General features: G+C 38.5%; 1 long non-coding RNA gene across 1 annotated transcript; it reads left to right on the forward strand.

Annotated features, from left to right (window-relative positions):
* Positions 1 to 18: 18 nt before the first annotated feature.
* On the forward strand, positions 19 to 14582 carry LOC131397307 (uncharacterized). The gene is made up of 6 exons (XR_009216741.1): positions 19 to 2070; positions 2525 to 2590; positions 10519 to 10648; positions 11116 to 11211; positions 11758 to 11814; positions 14573 to 14582. It is a non-coding gene; the product is annotated as an uncharacterized LOC131397307 (long non-coding RNA).
* The last annotated feature ends 5596 nt before the right edge of the window (positions 14583 to 20178 follow it).

Genomic DNA, 20178 nt, shown 5'->3' on the forward strand with positions numbered 1-20178 from the left:
TATAAGTTTTACTTAATCCATTCAAAATTTTGAAATGCATGTGTTTATGAATTTTTGCCATAACAGGATCATATTATAAATACTGTTCTGATCAATATTTCATCCTTTCAAGAAGTCATTTTTAAAAAATACTGGTAATTCTATAATTAGCTTTGTAATGGCTATAGACTGTTCTGTTGAAGAGATATGTTTAATTTACCAAACTACACCTGCTGATGTACATTCAGGTTATTCCTAATTTTTAAAAAATTTACAAAATTTCTGTGGTTAATATAGAGAATTTTTAACAAAAATTCTTAGCATAGGAATTTCTAGATCAACAAGAATGAAAAATTTAAATTGTTTAGATAATTCTAAATTGCCCTCTAAAAAGAATGTACAGATTATATCCTCTGCTACCTACCTCCTTTGCCTGCATAAAGTAATAGCTAATATTTCTTATTGTTTACAGTCCTGTGCCACATAAAATTTTGGTTGACGGACAGCATATAGGATGGTGATCTCATAAGATTAGTACCATATAGCTTAGGTGTCTAATAGGCTATACCATCTAGATTTGTGTAAGTACACTCTATGATGTTCACTCAAGGATGAAATCGCTTAAGAGTGCCTGTTAAGTGATGCATGACTGTATTTTATTTGGGAATGATGCCAAACCAAATAGCATATCTCATCATTTAATCACTCTCAAATGCCTGTTGACTGAAAAAAAGAATCTAGGTAAATATTAGTGAAGGAGTTTATTCAATAATCAAAGTGAGGATCTTGAGCTCCAGGAAATAGTTCAGCAGAATGCTCCCATGGAACTGCTCCAAGGTCTACAGATCTGAATGCAGTTTATAAACCCTGTTTTCTTAGCAGTGTACATGTAGAAGGGCTTATGGCTTATGCATCTAACAATCATATAAGTCAAAAGGGAGAGGGTACATCTGTGTTTTCTCCAGCTTATACACTGAAGGTAACATAAACAAGAATTTTTTGGTTATACATCAAACAAGCTCTGAGAGACTGACGTTATCTATCCATGGAAGGAGGCAAGGACCAGGGTCGTTAGTTATTCCTTCAATCTCTAAGAAATGCAGCTGGGGATGTATGAGCGAGGTACCCTTGATCTTTTCTTGCTGATGATTTCTCCAGCTGACATCTTCAGTTATGAAGTAAGAGGTTGCAAAGTCATTTTGACACAGGCTGAAGATGGCCTGAATGGCTCCTTCATAGTACAGCATGAACTTTTATTGCACCGACTTAAAGCCTATGCAGTTTGCTTGCTAGATTCACCTGTTAGAGCAGGGAGAGGGGTTCCAAAAGTTTGTTCACATGCCCTTTGTTGTTTGCAGAAATATTTGCATATATTTGAAGCCTCACACCTCTCCCTTCCCTACTAGAGGTACCTACATTCCCAGGCTCCTGAAGGCATCGATTTTCACAGAGCCCCACCCTCACCATTGGCTCCACCCCTTCAACAGGTCTCTGACTAACCTCCAGACGGGCCTTACTCATTCCCACTGCAGCTGCACCCTATTCCCAAATCTCACCAGGACTGGAAGTCTCAAGTGTTTTGTCCATAGTCTGACCGCCGTTTTCTTAACGTCTGGCTCCTAAAAACGTCGTTGGTTGTCCAAAGACTCGTCATAACTTTAGCTCTGACGGTCTTCCCCGCCCCAGGGAACGGGACTTCCTGTAAGATGGCCGCCCCCATGGTGCTCCTCCGCTATGGCTTACAGAGCGCCCCAAGAGACTAAATAGAATACGGCCCACGCCACCTTGGCCTTGGCTATGCTCCGGCCTCTGAAAACTTACTCAGCACAGTGCTGTTGATCTTCAACAAGGAGAGAAAGGCAAGGAGGTACCCCAAAAACGATGCCATTTTTTCTCACTGCTCTGAGCCGTAGCCGCCGATGGCCGCTTTGGTCCAATCGCCGAGATGGGCGTGGCCACGTGACGTCATAGAGCCGGCCGGTGGCCGTAACTCGAACACCGGTGAAGCCTCCGAGGTCCAAGCCCGACCAGAAGCGTCGCTAGTGACAGCCAGAGAGGGGGCTTCTGCGCCAGAGCACCCGAATCGCAATCGTTTTGGGAATGAGTTCAGCCTTTAGTAGTTGCCAGTGGAGGCTTGAGAAGCTCAGTAGCAGGAGGGTCGGGGTCTGCGTGGCTCCAGAGTGAGGCCAGTGAAGGGCGGTTTTGGGAGTTTCTTTTGGTTCAGTCTCTGGGGGAGTCCCGGCTTTGGTAATCGGCCGTTTGGCGGTCAGTATTAAGCATATGAAGAGACTAACGACTGAGGGTCCGCCTGTCAGAATTTGTTGTTGGTGTGGATGATTCTGCTTATGGGGTCAGTTATTATCAACTGGAGTGGTAGGTGTGTATCAGTGAACGCGGTGTCTTGTCCAGGTTCTCGATTCACTGTGGGGCTAGGACGTGGAGAAGCCTGGGGGAAGGGTGTTAATGATTGGGGGTTTCTGGTTCAGATTTCACGTTTAACTTGAAGTCAGTTTTTTTTGTTGTTTTTTTGTTTGTTGCGGAGGAGGCCAGTGTATGTCTGTGGAGAGACATGAGGCTAGAGCTTTGGAGAGCCAGGGTCCCTGAAGAGTAGGTAGGTGGAGGTTGAATTTCAAATGTTGACTCTTGGGAACACACTTGATACGTTCACCCAACTGATCCAAATCCACTTCACTCCCTCAAGGCCGTCTCTTCCTCAAGGTACTAATTAAAAACTCCTTTGTCGTCTCACGTAAACACTCTAGTCATTATCTTCCTAACAAACAAGGTAGTTAGATATGGTCTAATGATGTTATAAAAGATGTGTTTTGTTTTTCTTGTTTCCAGGTTTACTCTACAGTTCTCTTGGATATTTCCTTTCACGTTCATTCTCCACAAGTGAAAACATCTCCATTACCCTAAGCTCTGATCAGGGAAAACCATTGTGTGTGTGTGTTTTAAATCTTTTTATGCTGCGTTCAATTTGGAATGATCCGTGTCATCATTCCAATATAACATAGATATAACATAGATATCGTTTGATTTTATCACTTAATTTCTAATTATAAACAATTCTATTACAGATTTTCTTAATGGCTGCAATAGTGTCACATCAGATGAATGAACTAGTGGCAAGGTGACTCGAGTCACGTTAAATGTTTACATTACTTTGGATTGGCTTGACTTCTATATTCAGTTATAGTTTTCTGCAACACATTGTGATTCCCTGCTTATCCAAATTCTCCCACCAACCCCTAGGATTTACTGAGTCTTTGTTCATGTATGTCTCAGACATTTGTGGTCACATTTATTCCTAGGTGGTTTATACTTCTTTGCAATTATAAGTAGTGCCTTTTAAAAAAATTCCCTGCTTCTAAATTTTTTACTCTAATAGAGCAATTGAATTGCTCTTGATATTACTGAAAGTGAACGTTTCAGTGGGTTCCTTTACATTTTCTAGTTGAACAGTCTTAGTTATCTGCAAATAATTTTGGCTCGAGAGTGAGTGGCATGAACAAACCTGTCTTTTTAATAGTGTTTTTCCTCTTAGCCGTGTGCCTTGAATGAGTCTTTCCAAGCGATGTTGAGAAATTAAGTGAACTAATGTATTTAAAAGTATATAGCGTACACTAGGGTATAAATTTCTCTCCATGAGCTACTTTAGCTGCTTCTCACTAGTTTTGATATTTAAAATTTTCTATATCATTCAGTTTATTAGTTTTCTCTTGCTGTGTAACAAATTACTTAGCAGTTTAAAACAACACACACTTGTTATCTTACAGTTTCTTTGGTCAGAAGTCCAGGTACAGTTTAGCTGGGTCTTCCGCTGTCAGTCTCACAAGGCTGTAATCATGATGTCAGCCAGGCTCGTTCTCATTTGGAGGCTCAACTGGGGAAGAATTTGCTTCCGAAGTCACTCAAGTTGTTGGTAGAATTCATTTTCTTGCTGCTGTGTGACTGCAGGCCCTTGCTTTTTGCTGACCATCAGCTGGTAGGCCACCTCAGGTCCTAGGGACCTCCCGTAGTTTCTCTTCATATGACCTTCTTCATGGGCAGCTCACAACATGGCTCTTTGCTTCTGCAAGACCAGCAGGACAGAATCACATTCCAGTCTGCTAAGACACAGTCTTATATAATGTAACATAATTATGGGAGTGATATCACATCACCTTTGGTGTATTCTGTTGGCTAGAAGTAAGGCACAGATCCTGCCCACACTCAAGGGAAGATGATTATACAGGGGATGACACCAGAAACCAGAAATCATGGGGCCATCTTAAAAATTCTGCCTACCACGTTAAGTTTAAAGTATTTTCTAATTTCCATTGTGTTTTCTTCTTTGACCCGTGTGTTATTTAATAATTTTCAAATACATGAGGATTTCTCAGTTTTCTTTCTGCCATTGATTTTTTAAGTTAATGGCATGACAGTTGGAGAACATGCTCTGTATTATTTCAGTCCTTTGAAATGAGTGGAGACTTGTCTTCTGGCTAAATATATGATCAGTTTTTGTAAAAGTTTCACATGTACTTGAAAAGTGTGTGTGTGTGTGTGTGTATCTTCTTGATGAGTGTCAGCTCTATTCATGACCCTTAAGTCATGTTTACTGTTCACGTTGTTATATTCTTCATTCTTAATTTTTTGTCTGCTTTTATTTTTTCACTAAGTAAGAGAGATACACTAAAATTTCTTACTGTAAATGAGAATTTTCTATTTCTTCTTGCAGTTCTGTTGGTTTTCGCTTTATATATTTTAAATTCATGTAGTTAATTGTTAGATGGTCCTGGTAAGAACCTTTTATCATTATGAAATACTCCTCTGTCATATTAATTATTTTTTCCCTTGAGGTCCTCTTTATTGTGGTTATGTTTTCATGTTATATCTTTTACAATCCTTTCAATCTTTCTTTATTCTTATGTATTAGATGTAGAAATATTGAGAAGGCAAGGGTGATTTTATCTTTCCGAAGAGAGGATTGTTTTCCCCTGCTTCTCCCAGGTGCTTATGGGTCCTAGCAATCAAAGTTCATATTTCCTTAAGGGATTGAGAATTTTCTGGCTCACCCAATGATTTGAGGTTGGGCTACAGTCCACCTTTATTTTTAGGGCACTGTGTTCAGGATCTCAAGTCAAAGAGCTGGAGTTTCCAGGGCCCCTGACCTTGGTAGATCCTGAACTCTTCACTTGTGTTCCTCTAACTGTTTTGTTGCCACAAGCACAGCTCAGTCTCCAAACCACTGCTCCTGTTATTGGCGGGGTCCCCATGGTGAAAGTGGTCCCAACTGAAAGAGTCACTTCTCTGGATTTGACTTTCCCAGATCTCAGCCCACTACTTTCAAGGGTGAATGCTTGGTTCATTTATTTTCAATATCACGTCTAAAAAATATTTAAAAGCTAAGTTTCCTTCTTATACTCCAATATAGCTTTACATATATTATGTTTTCATTACCATTTAATACAAAATAATTCAGAGTTTTCATTTATATTGTGCCTTTTTAATTTGAAGGTTTTTAATGTGCTTTTTCTAGATATGCGGGTTTTTGTTTCTATTTTGATTAATTTGTTGAGTTTCTCATTACTGTTGATTTCTAGTTTTGGTGCATTGTGGTCAATGAATGAGCTTCTTTGATATTAACTTTTGAAATTTGTGAAAATGTCTTTCTATGGCCTACTTTGCTCTGTAAAGATTTACATTTTTATGTTCGTATGTGTATATTCTGGAAAGGCAGATGCTCTTTCTAGGGCAATAGGAGTTTCTCCATTGAAGTGAGTGTGCATAATGCCAAGAAATCATCAGGAAATTCTACCTATTCCTTGTAGGAGGCACATGAGGGCTCATAGATAGGGAGTATTGAAATTTGGATGTGTCCAAGATGTTGTATCATGTCGTCCTTCCTGTGAATAGTCCTTAAATAGTTGTATAATTACAGTTTGTAGTCCTTAATAGTACTATAAATAATTTTATACCTTTTTTCTTGGCTTGGTGCTACAAGGAGGCAGATCTGATAGCCCTGGTACTTAGAGTAAAGTGATTCTATGTTGGAGATCAAGGGGGAATGCATGTACCCAGAGGTCAAAGAACAGTTGCTGTAGACTTCTGTGGGTATGAGGATTTAGAAAAGGTCTGGGGAAATTGTCTTAGAAAGATTTGTGGCCAGAAGGAGTGGAAGCAAAAACTCAAAGTAACTCCGCTGAGTTAGTGACCTTATAATGTGAATCTTTCTGACTCCTTGTTTTTCTTTGACTGGCTGCTTTGGAGTGAGTGTTGGGACATGCTCCTTTTCTGTTTCTCTGTGGAAGAAGGTTGCTCTGTTTGTGTGCATGCGTGCATTGAGTGTTCTAAGAGCTGTTTCTAGAAGTGCAATTATGTACTATGGCTATGTGCTACCTTTTGGTGTGACACTATGGGCAGTAAACTTTTCAGGCAGTTTACAGAGAACTGAACTTTGACTGTGAAGTGGTCTGGTTAAGAAAGTATAATAGTGGTTAAAGTGGTGAGCTTTTGAAGAGAAAAAGACCTTGGTTTTGAATCCCAGCACTGCCTCTTAGAAAGTGTGTGACTCTGGACAGGGTACTTTATCTCCAAATTTTAAATCTTGACTTCCTTTGTTTAAAAATGGATCTAGTGATTTGGTACTCCTCGCTTGGTGGTGAGGATTAAATAAGAAAACACTTATCATTTGCTTAGCATGTTAATCTTTGTACTGTTTGCACTGCCTTGAGGTCTAAATCTTGTGGTTTTCTAAACAAAAGGAAACTTATGTTATAAGATTTCATGTTGGAGGACACCTATATTAGTTTTCTATTGGTTCTATAATAAATTAGCATAAACTTATTGGCTTAAACAACACAAGTTTATTATATTGCAGTTCTGTAGGTTCAACGTGGATCTTACTGGGCTAAAATCAAGGTGTCAGCAGGAGTGCATTCTTTTCTGGAGGCTCTAGGGGGAAAATCTGTTTCTTTGCCTTTTCCAGCTTCTAGAGGCCACCCATACTCCTTGGCTCCTGGCTCCCTTTCCCCTCATCTTCAAAGCCAGCAATGATGTGTGGAGTTCTTGTCACATCATATCTCTCTGGTGTCTTCTGCCTTCCTCTTCCACTTATAAGGACCCTTGTAATTACATTGTATCCACCCAAATAATCCAAGAAATCTCCCTATTTTTAGGTCAGCTGATTAGCAACTGTAATTTCATCAGCAACCTTAATTCTTCTTTGCCAGATGATGTAACAAACTCACAAGTTCCTGGGAATAGAATGTAGATATCTTTGTCGGGAGGACCTGATTCTGCCTACCACAGCACCTATAGCAACACTGACAAGGTGGCCTGAGAGAATGTACCACTTAAAGTGGGTTTGCTTTTGAGTCCTTAGAATCAAGTGAAGAAGGGGGAGGAGGTTCCAGGACCAGGAGAGCATCATTTCTGGGGATACCGTTAACTTGAGATGTGAGATCTATGACCAGAATTTCAGTGACAATCAAGAAGAGTAAAAAGACAGAGATCTCAGGTACTGGCCATTTTCTCAAAACAAAAGAAGATGACCAAGGTCCGGGTGATTTTTACATATTTAATTATTTCCCTTTTCTTTTCTGATGTATTTGTGGAGGCTTATAAAAATGGATTTGATTAATTGGAAAAGTACACATTGATAAAAGCCTGAATCTGAAGAAAAATAAATCAACCATAATGTCAATATCAAGGCAAACTTGGAATGGTGGAAATTCAGGTCATAGAATCGGCTCAGAATTTTAAAGGTCAGAGTACTAATAAAAAACTATAAGGGGCCGGCCTGGTGGCTTAGTGGTTAAGTGTGCGCGCTCCGCTACTGGTGGCCCGGGTTCGGATCCTGGGCGCCCACCAACACACCGCTTCTCCAGCCATGCTGAGGCCGTGTCCCACATACAGCAACTAAAAGGATATGCAACTATGACGTACAACTATCTACTGGGGGGCTTTGGGGATACAAAAGGAGGAGGATTGGCAATAGATGTCAGCTCACAGCCGGTCTTCCTCAGCAAAAAGAGGAGGATTAGCATGGATGTTAGCTCAGGGCTGATCTTCCTCACAAAAAAACAAAAAAAGAAAAAGAAAGAAAAAAAAAACCTGTAAGATCCTAGAGGTTATTTATGTTGAGCTACCAGATTATTTCCAATATTTTTGGCAGCCAGTTCCAGCAAGAGAAATACAAAATGTTACATGATTTTCATTTTTGTACAGAGAAAGTGGATCATTTCCTCAGAGAAGTAAATATTTCCTTGCACTGAAGTTTTAATAAATTTCTTGATGGCCCTTCCTACAGTGGACGGTGGCTTCAATAGCAGATTTCTGGTATATGCAAGAACAGGTTTCCTCTCGCTGCTTCTCTGTTTCCTATGTGTGTGTGTGTGTGTGCGTGCGCCTGTACATCTGTTTCCTACTGAATAGTTTCTATTGCTATGTCTTCAAGTTCACTAATATTTTCTTCTGCAGTGTCTAATCTGCTATTAATTACATCCAATGAATATATTGTTCATCTTAGACATGTTTTTTTCATTTCTAGAGTTGGAATTGGGTCTATTTTATATCTTCCATATTACGCCTTATCATGCCATGCTTTTGTCTACCTTCTTAAACATATGCATGTATAATACCTGTTTTAATATCTTTGTCTACTAATTCTATTATATGTGTCATTTCTGGTTTTGTTTCTGTTAATGATTCTTTCTCCTCTTATGGGTGATGTTTTCTCTCTTTGCATATCTGGTAATTTTTGATAGGGTACTAGGCATTATAACTTTTTTTTTTTTTGCTGGGGAAGATTCGCCCTGAGCTAACTGCTGTGCCAGTCTTCCTCTATTTTGTATGTGGGTCGCCGCCACAGCGTGGCTGCTGATGAGTGGTGTAGGTCCATGCCTGGGAACCAAACCCAGGCCGCCTAAGCAGAGCATACTGAACTTAACCAGTAGGCCATGGGGCCAGCCCCCATTACAACTTTTTTATTGTGGGATAATGGACTTTTTTTATTCCTTCAAATATTTTTGGGTTTTATTTTGGAATGCAATATAATTTACTGTACCAACATTTCTCAATGGGAGGCTATGGGTACTATTGACATTTTGAGCTTGACAGTTCTTCCTGTTGTGACTGTCCTGTGCTTTATGGGATATATAACATCCTTGGTCCCTGACCATTAAATACCATAGGGCCCCAGTCAGCATAACAGTCTGAAATATCTTCACAAATCTCCATATCCCCCTTGATATGTCACTTAAAGTCTGGAACAAGACAAGCATGTCCAGTGACACCACATTGTTTGGAAATACTAGACAAGAAAAGAGAAAAAGAGAGATAAATTTGGAAAAAAGGAGGTATATTATTCCCTACTTACAGATAATTTGGCTGCATATATTTCCATGTATCTAAGAGAATTTTAGATCTAATCTAAGAGAATCACCATAACCTCATTAAAAACAATAGGAGAAATCTACATATAATATTAAGATATACTAGTAAATATAAAATTCTTGATTGAAGGTTATTTCACTCAGCACTTTGAAAATATTATTCCATTCATTTTCAGGCTTCCATTGTTGCTGTTGAGAACTCAGCTGTCAATAAATTATATTTGTTATTCTTTTGTTAGGTATCTATCTCTTTCCCTTGGATAGTTTTGAATTTTCCTTTTGAGTTTGCTATTCTGCAGTTTTACTTCCATATGTCTAGGGGTGGATATCTTTTTCCTGATCCTGCTTGGAATTGTGGGTTTCCTGGTCCTGAGGTTTGGTGTCATTTATCAGTTCTAAAAAATTCTCTGCCCTCATATCTTTGGTTATTACCTTCTCTCAATTTTTCCATTCTTCCCTCAAACTCAGTTTAGGTGTAAATTCAACATTCTCATTCTTTCCTTCATATTTCTCAACCTTGCTTTTGTATTTTCTATTTTAGTTCTTTTGTACTTCAGATCTGTTGACTAGTTCACCAATTCTCTCTCAGTTATATCTAATTTGCAGTCAGTCTATAGTTTGAATTTCTAATTTCAATGACTGTATTTCTTATTTTGAGAATTCATCTTTGTTTCTTGAAATTAGCTCACTCATCTTTAATAGTCTCTGTTATACCTTTCCACATATCAAACATACTTTATATTTAGTGACTTACAATTCCAGCATCTTCAGGTTTTTCGTGTTTGGTTCTGGTGTTTATTGTTTCTGTTGAACTTGCATACGGTGAAGGCTCCTTGAAGGCAAGAACGCAAGTGTTCATTTTGTTATCTCCTGCATGTAGTTCAGTGTACACACACACACAGACAGAAAATATGTTCAGGTTAACAAGAGTTTTTATTGACCACACTTTAGAAAACTTTCTGAATTATTGAGTGAATGAGTGACTGAATTACAGTAGCAGGATGTCTGTATAAGACTTCCCTTTCTTCCACAATATATAATGTAAACTTACATATATAGATACAGCCTATATAGTAGAAATGATTAGAATGGATTTCTGTACATCTCTTCCAAACTATCAAATAATCACCTCAGATTAAAGAAGAGTTTATTACTACAGGGATCATTGTTATTTGAAGATGTAGCTGTGGAGTTCACCTGGGAGGAGTGGAGGCTACTGGACCCTGCTCAGAAGGATGTGATATAGCAGGATGTGATATTGGAGAACTATAGCAACCTGGTGTCACTGGGTAAGGGCTGCTTCCTTGTGTCACTGAGGGTGCTCGATCAGCAGTCTTTCCTTTCACAATTGTGGAATGATTTTGGGGGATATCTGAAGTGCTGAATAATGTAAGAGAGATTGTCAAACTTTTTCTACAAAGGGCAAAATAGTAAATACTGTAGGCTATTGGGGCTACCTACTGTCTCTGTAACATATTCTTTGTTTTTCTTTATAACTCTTTTAAAATGTAAAAACTATTCTTAGTTACAACCATGGACCATAATTTGCTGACCCCTAGATAAGACTTGAATTTTATGAGGGATCGCTTCTCAGTCTCCTCTCTGGCCCCATACAAGGAGTATGTTTCCCCTACTCCTAAGGGAAAGCTCTTTTCCAAGGTGCAGTTGTACAGTCTATAAAAGGTATCACTTAACAATGTTCAGATCTCATGCCCAAATATATTTTTCCAAATATTCTGTTATTTTTCGTGAATAGGGTATCAAAGTACCCAACCAATTGAAATCTTCAAATTGGAGCAAGGAGACAAACCCTGGATACAAAAGGAAAAAATGCATGGTCAGAGCTTTCCAGGTAAGTGAATGAGAAGCATCCAGGTAGAAGAGAAAAGAAGTAAATTCCTACATTTGTGAAGGTGTCACACCTTTGAAATAGTGTTGAGGTGACTCATAGTTTCTGAACTTTTGACGATGTCTAAGGATATCTTATCAGAGCCTCTGGTTATTACTGTCCTGTGTTAATATTCATTGCTTAAGCATTTAGAGGAAAATACTCCTATGTTCTCACCTCTGGATTTGATCTTGGTTTATTTTATCTAGGATCTTGATTTGTTTTGCTTAGATATTTTTCTTTCTGAGGATTCTCAAATCTTTCCCTTCTTCATTGCCTGCTATAGTACCATTACATGTTCCTTCCTCTTCCCTTGCTTTGGAAATCCAGTCTTCCATACCTCTCTGTGAAGAAAGAACTTTGAATTCATCACTGTCTTCTGGCTAGTGAACCTTTCTGCCTCATTGGGTGATATTGATTTCCCTTCCTAGCTTTCAGCCCCACTTTGGATGTTGTGATCCCATGGTAATCTGGTCTTTTAATGTACATGTATCTGTTTCCTCATTCCAGATGGGTAAATATGAGATAAAGAAAATGTAGCAAAATGCTAACTGTAGAGTCATGAAGGTGAGTATATGGCTGTTCACTGTATATCTTTCAGTTTGTATGTTTGAAAATTTTTATAATAAAATAGTAAAGGAAGAGCTGTAAGTAGTGTAATTTTCAGAATGAATTATAGCTCCCAAGTATACTTAAATAAAGGAATTCACTTAAATAAAAAAACACAAAAACAAAAAATTCACAATCTAAAGTCCCACCTGAAATCAGACCATAAAGCTCATGCATACTTTGCTGATTTCTCCATATATTTGCTAGATCAGATTTTTCTCTTGATTCGTCTTAGTTGTTACTCTTGGTTTAATTTTCCTAGTCTAAAAGCTCCTAGTTATAACCCTATTACCAACTATATGATATTTAAATCCCTCTGTGATCAAGGGACTCCAAAATACAATATAGAGTTTTCTCTCCATTCCCTCAATTCAAAGTCAGCCTCATTTAAACTGATCTCTACAATTTCCTCTACACATATGATTGTTTCATTGATTCATTCATTCATCAGTATCTTTATTTCCTAATAGGAGCTGCTGTGTAGTATGCTTTGTATTCTGTGGCTATAGCAGAGAATAAAAGAGATTAAGTTCTTATTCTCATAGAGCTTGCATTCTAATTGGGGGAGGTACACAAATAAATACATACGTTCTTCTGGTGGTAATTAGAGCAGTGAGGAACAATATAGGGGGGTAATGAGTGTCAGGCCGTGGGAGGGCCTGATGTTTTATAAATGATGGGCAGGCAGTGCCTCTCTGCTCTGCTAAGGTGGATGAGTGAAGTGAGTGATAACGCATTTGTAGGTCTGGGAAGAGTGTACTAGCAGAGCCATGTCCTGAGGCAGAGGTGTGCTTGGTATGTTTGAGGACTATCAAGGAAGCCTGTGTGGATAGCAGAGTGATCAAGAGGGACTTGATAGGACATGATGTCAGAAAGGGGCCCACATGATGCAGGGTCTTGCAGGCCATTTTAAGGACTTAGGATTTTTTTCAGAATGACCTGAGAGCTATTGAATGGTTTAGGGCAGAAGAGTGACATGATCTGGCTAATGTTTTAAAAGGATTGTTTAGCCTTAGGCTGAAAAATAGATGTAAGTGGACGTGGGTGCAGATAGGTGACCAGCTAGGACGTTATTGCAGTACTTCAGTCAAGAGATTGTGCTGGTTTGGTCTTTTGTGGAAGCAGTGGGGTTCATGAGAAAAGATCAGACTTGTGATGCATGTAAAAGATAGAAGTGACAGAATTAGCAAGGAGACTGGATATCAGGTATGAAGAAGAAAGATGAATGCCTAAGTTTTTTGACCTAAGCAGCTTATGGAATGGACTTGCCATTTACTGAAATGAGATAGATGGGTACAGGAATAGTAAATGGAGGAGTGTGTGTGCGTGCATGCACACATTTAATAGCCCAAAATGAGAGGCATTTATCATGTTTTTGAATAAAGTAGATGATGGAGTCCAAGAAACTTAGTGTGAAATTGGGAATAGGCAAGGTGAAGTAGAATATTTAATAGATTGGCTCAAATCAGTAAGCTATCAAAGGCCATTATAGATTTTTTTTATTGAGAAAATAATGGAATGGAAACTGGGTGTATTTGACAGTGTGAACATTCAGCAAGGCATTTTACTCTGCATCATAGAGAGAGAGAGAGTTATTTTTTCTCTCATTCTTGGTAACCTGGCTTTCACCTGGATGATTCTAAATTGTTTCACAAGTGGTTCTAAGATAAATGGAAGATTAAGTGCCCAAGTTTCTTGACCCAGGATGAGGAGTCCTTAATTGACAGATGCCAGATATATGGCAACTAAGATATATAAATACAGAACTCAGGAAGTGTTGGGAGTATCATTCCCATCAATATCCATACAACAGTCAGAAACCTTTTGGAAATGTAAGTCAGAATGTGACACCCCACTTTCTCAAACTCCTAATGGCTTGTCACTGGTCTTAGCATCAAATTCAGATTCCTGCTACCAGATCTACATGATCTAACTTCTTTCTATCTTTTCAACTTCAACTCTTCCTTCTTCCTATTTAGCTGTTCCACTCGGGGCCTACTGGCTACCTTTCTATTTCTTGATCTGGCCCAAACCTTTCCTGTCTCAGGGCCTTTGCACTGCTGTTGTACTCGAACAAAAACTTGTAATTTTTACCTGAGATTGTTCATTCTTTTATTCCTAGTTTCTTGGCTCAACTTGTATTTTCTCATAGCCAATTACCTATTTAATGATGACGAACTCTCATTATTCTTTTTCATGTCCTTTGAACCACTTTTCAGTCTGCAGTTGTTTTATTTCTTTGCTTCCATTTTCTTCTGTTTTTCCCAGTGGGATGCAGAGACTGTGTTTCTCTTTCATTTATATCCAAACGCTACTACAGTGCATGGTACATAATAGACATTCAATAAATTTTGGTGGAATGTATGGATACATCCTCCATCATGCTAGATCTGATATTTCTCCAACTTATTTTATCTCATGTTAATGAGATGCATTTCTGTTTCATCTTCTTTGCCCGTTTTGAAAGGAGCTATTTGGAGAGCAGCCAAAACTTTACTGAGTGGGAATTGTCTACCATTGATTCTGTATCAACTTCTTTTTTGTATGTTATGGCTTTATTTCATTGTATTTCCCCTCATGTCCAAGAAGTAAATTTACACCTAATGATTTCTTTCATATGACAGTAGAATTGTCAAAAGAGCCCCCCCAAACCATTGTATTTTAGAAGCAGTTTTATTCTATAATGTGATTGTGAAATAATTACTTTCTTTCCTAGAAGTTGGAGAAATTGATGATAATATGCAGTGGTCCTTGGAAATCCAAAACAAGTTTAACAATATGGAAAGAGGGCATGAACACAGTTCATCTGGAAATATTTTTTATCTGTGTAGAAAACTTGTTACTTTAAGGCAAAGTCACGATACATTTGACATACTGAACTCTAATTTAGATTTAGTTAACCAGCATAAAAGCTGTGCAGTGAAGAATCCTGATAATTTTAATAGATATGAGAAATCATTTCTTTATACAAAGCATGAAAAATGTTACACTGGAATTAAAAGTAATGGAAACACCATCAGCACCAATTCACGACTCATTATACATCAAACTGAAAAAGGAAAAAAACTCTATGGATGCACGGAGTGTGGGAAAGTCTTTATCAGAAAGTCTCTGCTCGCTGAACGTCAGAGAACTCATACAGGAAAAAAACCCCATGGATGCAGGATATGTGGGATAAATTTCTCCAGGAAGTTTCAGCTCACTGTACATCGGAGAACTCATACAGGAGAGAAACCATATAAATGCCTTAAATGTGGTAAAGTCTTCTATAGGAAAGCAGAGCTCACTATACATCAGTGAACTGAGAGAGGACTAAAACCCCACAGGTGCAGTGAGTGTGGGAAAGCTTTCTCCAAGAAGTCTCAGCTCATTCTACAACAGAAAACTCATACAGGAGAGCAACCCTAGATATTCAGTGAATGTGGAAAAGGCTTCATCCAGTAGGGTAATCTCCTTATACATCAGCAAATTCGTTCTGGAAAGAAGCCCTATGGATGCAATGAATGTGGTGAAGCCTTCAGTCATGAGTCATGTCTCATTGTACATCAGGGATTTCACACTGGAAATGCTCCCTATCTGTAGTGAATGTGGAAAAGCCAGCTTCTAGAAGTCAAGTCTCATTAGACATCAAAGAAGTCATACAGGAGAGCAACCCTATTAATGTAGTGAATGTGGGAAAGGCTACACCACAGAGTCAATACTCACTAGACATCAGAGAATTCATACAGGAGAGAGACCCTATGGATGCAGTGAATGTGGGAAAGCCTTCAGTGAGAAGTCAGGCCTCATTAAACATCAAAGAATTTACACAAGAGAAAAACCTTTTGGATGTAGTAAATGTGGGAAAGTGTTCTCCCATAGGCTTATCTCATTAAACACCAGAAATGTCACATAGATGAGAAGCCCTATGAATGCAATCAATGCAGGAAAGCCTTGCTCAGAAGTCATATCTCATTACATATCAGCAAAGTCACTGTGGGGTAAAACCCTTAAAATGCATTGAGTAGGGGAAAAGCTTTTCCCAGAAAGCTTACCTCACTAAACATTAGACAGTTCACATAAGTGAGAAGCCCTATGATTGCAGAGACTGGAAAATCCTTTGCTCAGAAGTCATACCTGATTACTCATCAGTGAACTCACCTTGGGGAGAAACCCTATGAATGCAATGAATGTGGGAAAAGCTTTGCCCAGAAGTCATATCTCATTAGACATCAGAGAATTCACACTGGTGAGAAACTCTATGAATGTAACAAATGTGGCATAGCCTTCAGTGAGAAATCACACCTCATTAAACATCAGAGAATGCATACTGGAGAAAAACCCTATGGATGCAGTGAATGCATGAAAGCCTTTTCTCACTCATCAGATGTCATTAAACATCAGAGAATTCACACAGGAGAAAAATCTTATGATTGCAGTGAATATGGGCAAGACTTCAGCAATATATCATACCTCATTTCCATCAGAAAACTCATGCAGGAGAAAAATCTTATGACTCTAGTGAATGTGGAAAAGGCTTCAGTAAGAAATCACACCTTATAATACATCAGAAAATGCATATGGGTGATAAACCCTTTGGGTGCAGTAACTGTGGAAAAGCCTTCAGTCAGAAATCAATCCTTCTTAACAAGCAGAACTCACACAGGAGAGAAACCACATGGATGCAGTGAATGTGTGAAAGCCTTTATCAGGAAGTTACAGCTAGTTATACATCAGAGAACTTGTACAGGAGAAAAACCCTATGGATGCAGTGAATGTGGGAAATTGTTCAGTAAGAAATCAGTCCTCAACAAACATCAGAAAATTCATTCAGAGGAGAAACACTATGAATGTACTGGATGTGGGAAAGCCTTCTGCCATAAACTTAACCTCATCACACAACAGAAAGTTCATCTTGGGGAGAAACCCTACAAATGCAATGAATGTGGAAAAGCATTCTCCCAGAAGGCTTATCTCTTTATACAATGGAGATTTCACACAGAAGAGAAACCATTTTGGTGCCAGGAATGTGGACAAAAGAAAGAGATAAGAAAGAGGCCAGAGTTGACATGATGGTTACCATGACTACCTACCTGAACTATGGGCAGAAATAAAAAATTACATTTTAACCTTGACTGTCACTAGATGGCTGGAGAACAATGAGGTAGTTTTTCCCTGCGGTTAGGACATTTAGAAAGCCCTGGGCACAAGATAAACTGTAGCTGGAAAGGGCAACCAATCTGAACTGGACTCTGCCTTAACCTTGCATACTCTGCACTTTTTGTCTTTAAAAACCAGGCACCCCAAGACTCAGGAGGTGCTCATCTATCAACTTGCCAGTTGAGGTGTACTTCCCCAGTTTGCAAACCTAATAAAGCCTCTCTTTTCTTCAAAACTTGTCTTTGCCTCATAAAGCCTCTCATTTTGGTTAACAGTGGGAAAGCATTTGTTCTGAAGGCATACCTCATTACTCATCAGAAAATTCACTTTGAGGAAAAAGCCTCTGAACTTGATGACTCTGGAAATGTCCCTCCCAGTGAATGATTACTAAGGAATGTGTTTTGGAATGAAAATCTATGAATTTACTGAATGTGGGTATGCCTTCACCAAGAAGGCCAACTTCACTGAATTTCACAGGCTTCACACTGAGGAGAAACCTTATGAAGTAGTTTTGTAATCACAAATTTAATACACCTGGAACAATGTATTCCTATTTAAAAAATTAGAAGGAAAATCCTGTTACAGATATGGTATATTACTTTTGAAAATATTATATAAAATATTCTACTACAAAGGGTAGACATGTTCACGGAAGATCATGATGCTTTAAAAATGTCATAAATGGTCTAATAGTCCCTCAAGTATATGTGGTTTGCTTTCCTGGCTATGTTATATAATAAGAATTTTATGTATTTGGAAAATACATCTATGAAAATAACAGAATGTAAAATATGCACATACCACATGAGGCACAGACAATTTTTCACAATATACCAAAAAACGAACAATATTTAAAGAGTAGCATGATATTATATAACAATAAGTCAAAACATATGTTTTATTTCCTAACGTTTGCTGGCTTATTTAAATAGGCCACCAGCTGTTACTAAGCTTCTTCAGATCTGTTCATGTGACATATACAAAGGCAAAAGAAACATAAGATGGAATTAAAAAACCAAAAGGAAGTGTGAACTCCTTTATCAGCCATAGCAGACACTACTAGTGGCTGACTCAATATCTATTCTCTCCCTCTGCCTAAGTATAAGAAACTCCAATTCTATTTAGGGTAGCACTGTGCCTAGTAAAAAATTTAAATATGTATTTTCCCTCGCCCCATTTTAGCTAGAAGTAGTCATATGACCCAGTTCTGGCCAAGGAGATTTAAGATCAGCAGTCCAATGGGTTTGGCTTCTGGAAATTTTTTTTCTTTTTTAATTATATAGGGTACATCTGAGCTGCACGAACATTTTGCACTTCGTCTTCTTTCTTCTTCCTGACGAGAAGGTGGTCACAATATCTGGATAAGCAGAAGCCATCTTGCTACCATGAGTTTGAAAGTTACACAGAGATGACAAAGCAGAAAAGAAGGAGTCTGAGCTGTTAATGGTGTCAGAGTCCCTGCACCAGTCTTGGACAGTTTACCTCCAGGCTTCTTGTTACTTGAGACAAATAAAAACCCATATGTGTATAAGCCGTAGTTATTTGGGTTTTTCTTTTATCTACAGCTGGGCAATCTGTAACTGATATTTAAGCATACTCTATCAAGGGGGGTTGAAAAGGAGTTCTCTCTAAGTAAGATACCTAGAGAGCTCATCCTTCAGTTCTCTTTTCAATGGAATTAAACACATACTTAAATATGCTTAGCTCACTTGCTTTGGAAAACAGGCACCAATTATAGTAGAATTTGATATATCATAGATACAGTGCCATGTTCCCATTACCTTAACCTCTTTTGAAATACCTAGCAACATATTAATAGGAAGGACTTTTATTATGGCCATATAGTTCAGGAATGCCAAAATACTGAGTAACAAATTTTGAGATGGATTCAGATATGGCTGTTTATTTTCCTATGAATTTTCATTTGGACAGTGCAGTCACTAGAAGTTACACATAACAGGATAGAAGAGGATAACATTGAAGGAACTGAGGCCTGGATTAACCTAAGGCTGCTTGTGGGAACTGTCTCTTATCTTAAATATTTTATGCAGCACCCACTGGAAGATATACTGTGAGTGGCATATAGAATAGTGGATAAAAGCACAGACTTGGGTGGCATGCTGCCTGGATTCAATCCCACTTTTACTACGTAATAACTGTGGCCATGGGCAAGTTACATGTCCTCTCTGTGCCTCAGTTTCCTCATCTGTGTGATGAAATAATAAAGTCTCTTATCTCATGAGTTCTTGTGAAGATTAAATAACGATGTTGTAAAGCATTTAGAACTGTGCCTGGAGCATTGTATAAGTGGTAGATTGAATTATTATTGTCATCCTTTGTGCTGAGGTGGCTTATGTCTGAAGCAACTGTCTTGGCAACTATTCTTCTGAAATCAGAAGTAGTTCATGGCAATTAGCAAAATCAATTTGGTGACTTAGAAGAGTGCCACTCATTTCCCCTCCAAATTTTTGAACAGATACTAAAAGAGGCTGGATAGTCTGTGTACCATCCCAATGTTTAATGGTCAGATATCACACCCCCCATGCAGCCTTTTTGTTTCATTCCCCTTATACCAAACCATGAAACTAATGATTAGATTTGTATATATTTAATTCATTAAATGCTTCAATTTTAATGAAAGTATACAGAATCCTTCATTTTTGTTGGCTGAAGCCAGCTGCTAGTAGAATAGTCTACTAGTACATATGCTTTATAAAAATATCTATTGCTAGAGGATGACTTTTCCCCTTTGTTAGATACCCTTGATTTATTTTTCTTTTGGCTGATCACTGGCTTGAGATAGGAAACAAACTTTTTTCCCCTAACATAAGCAATAAAGATCTGGCTTCAGCAGTAGGCAGGACAGAAGATGGAACCATATTGTCAAGTTCCTGGCAGCTGGGGAGTTGCAGCCTTTTATCCATGCAGGTTAAAATGGGGAAAGGTCTGTAGGGGGTTGAGTTTGTGGCTTTCCCAATCCCTAGGGCTCCTTCCTTGTATCTGCTTAGAGTATGCCTGTAGGCAAATTTCTAGTTTTTTTAAGGAAAAAAACTTTTGAGAAAGTCTCCTAGATGACACAAATTTAGAAAGGTCAAGGCTATAGAAAAAGGCAGGTTTGGGTAGATCTTTGTTACATCACTGGCGCCCCCTGAACGCGCTGAGGGGAGTGTACACAAGAAAAGC

This window comes from Diceros bicornis, chromosome 34 (assembly GCF_020826845.1).
Source record: "Diceros bicornis minor isolate mBicDic1 chromosome 34, mDicBic1.mat.cur, whole genome shotgun sequence".
Taxonomy (NCBI): Eukaryota; Metazoa; Chordata; class Mammalia; order Perissodactyla; family Rhinocerotidae; genus Diceros; species Diceros bicornis.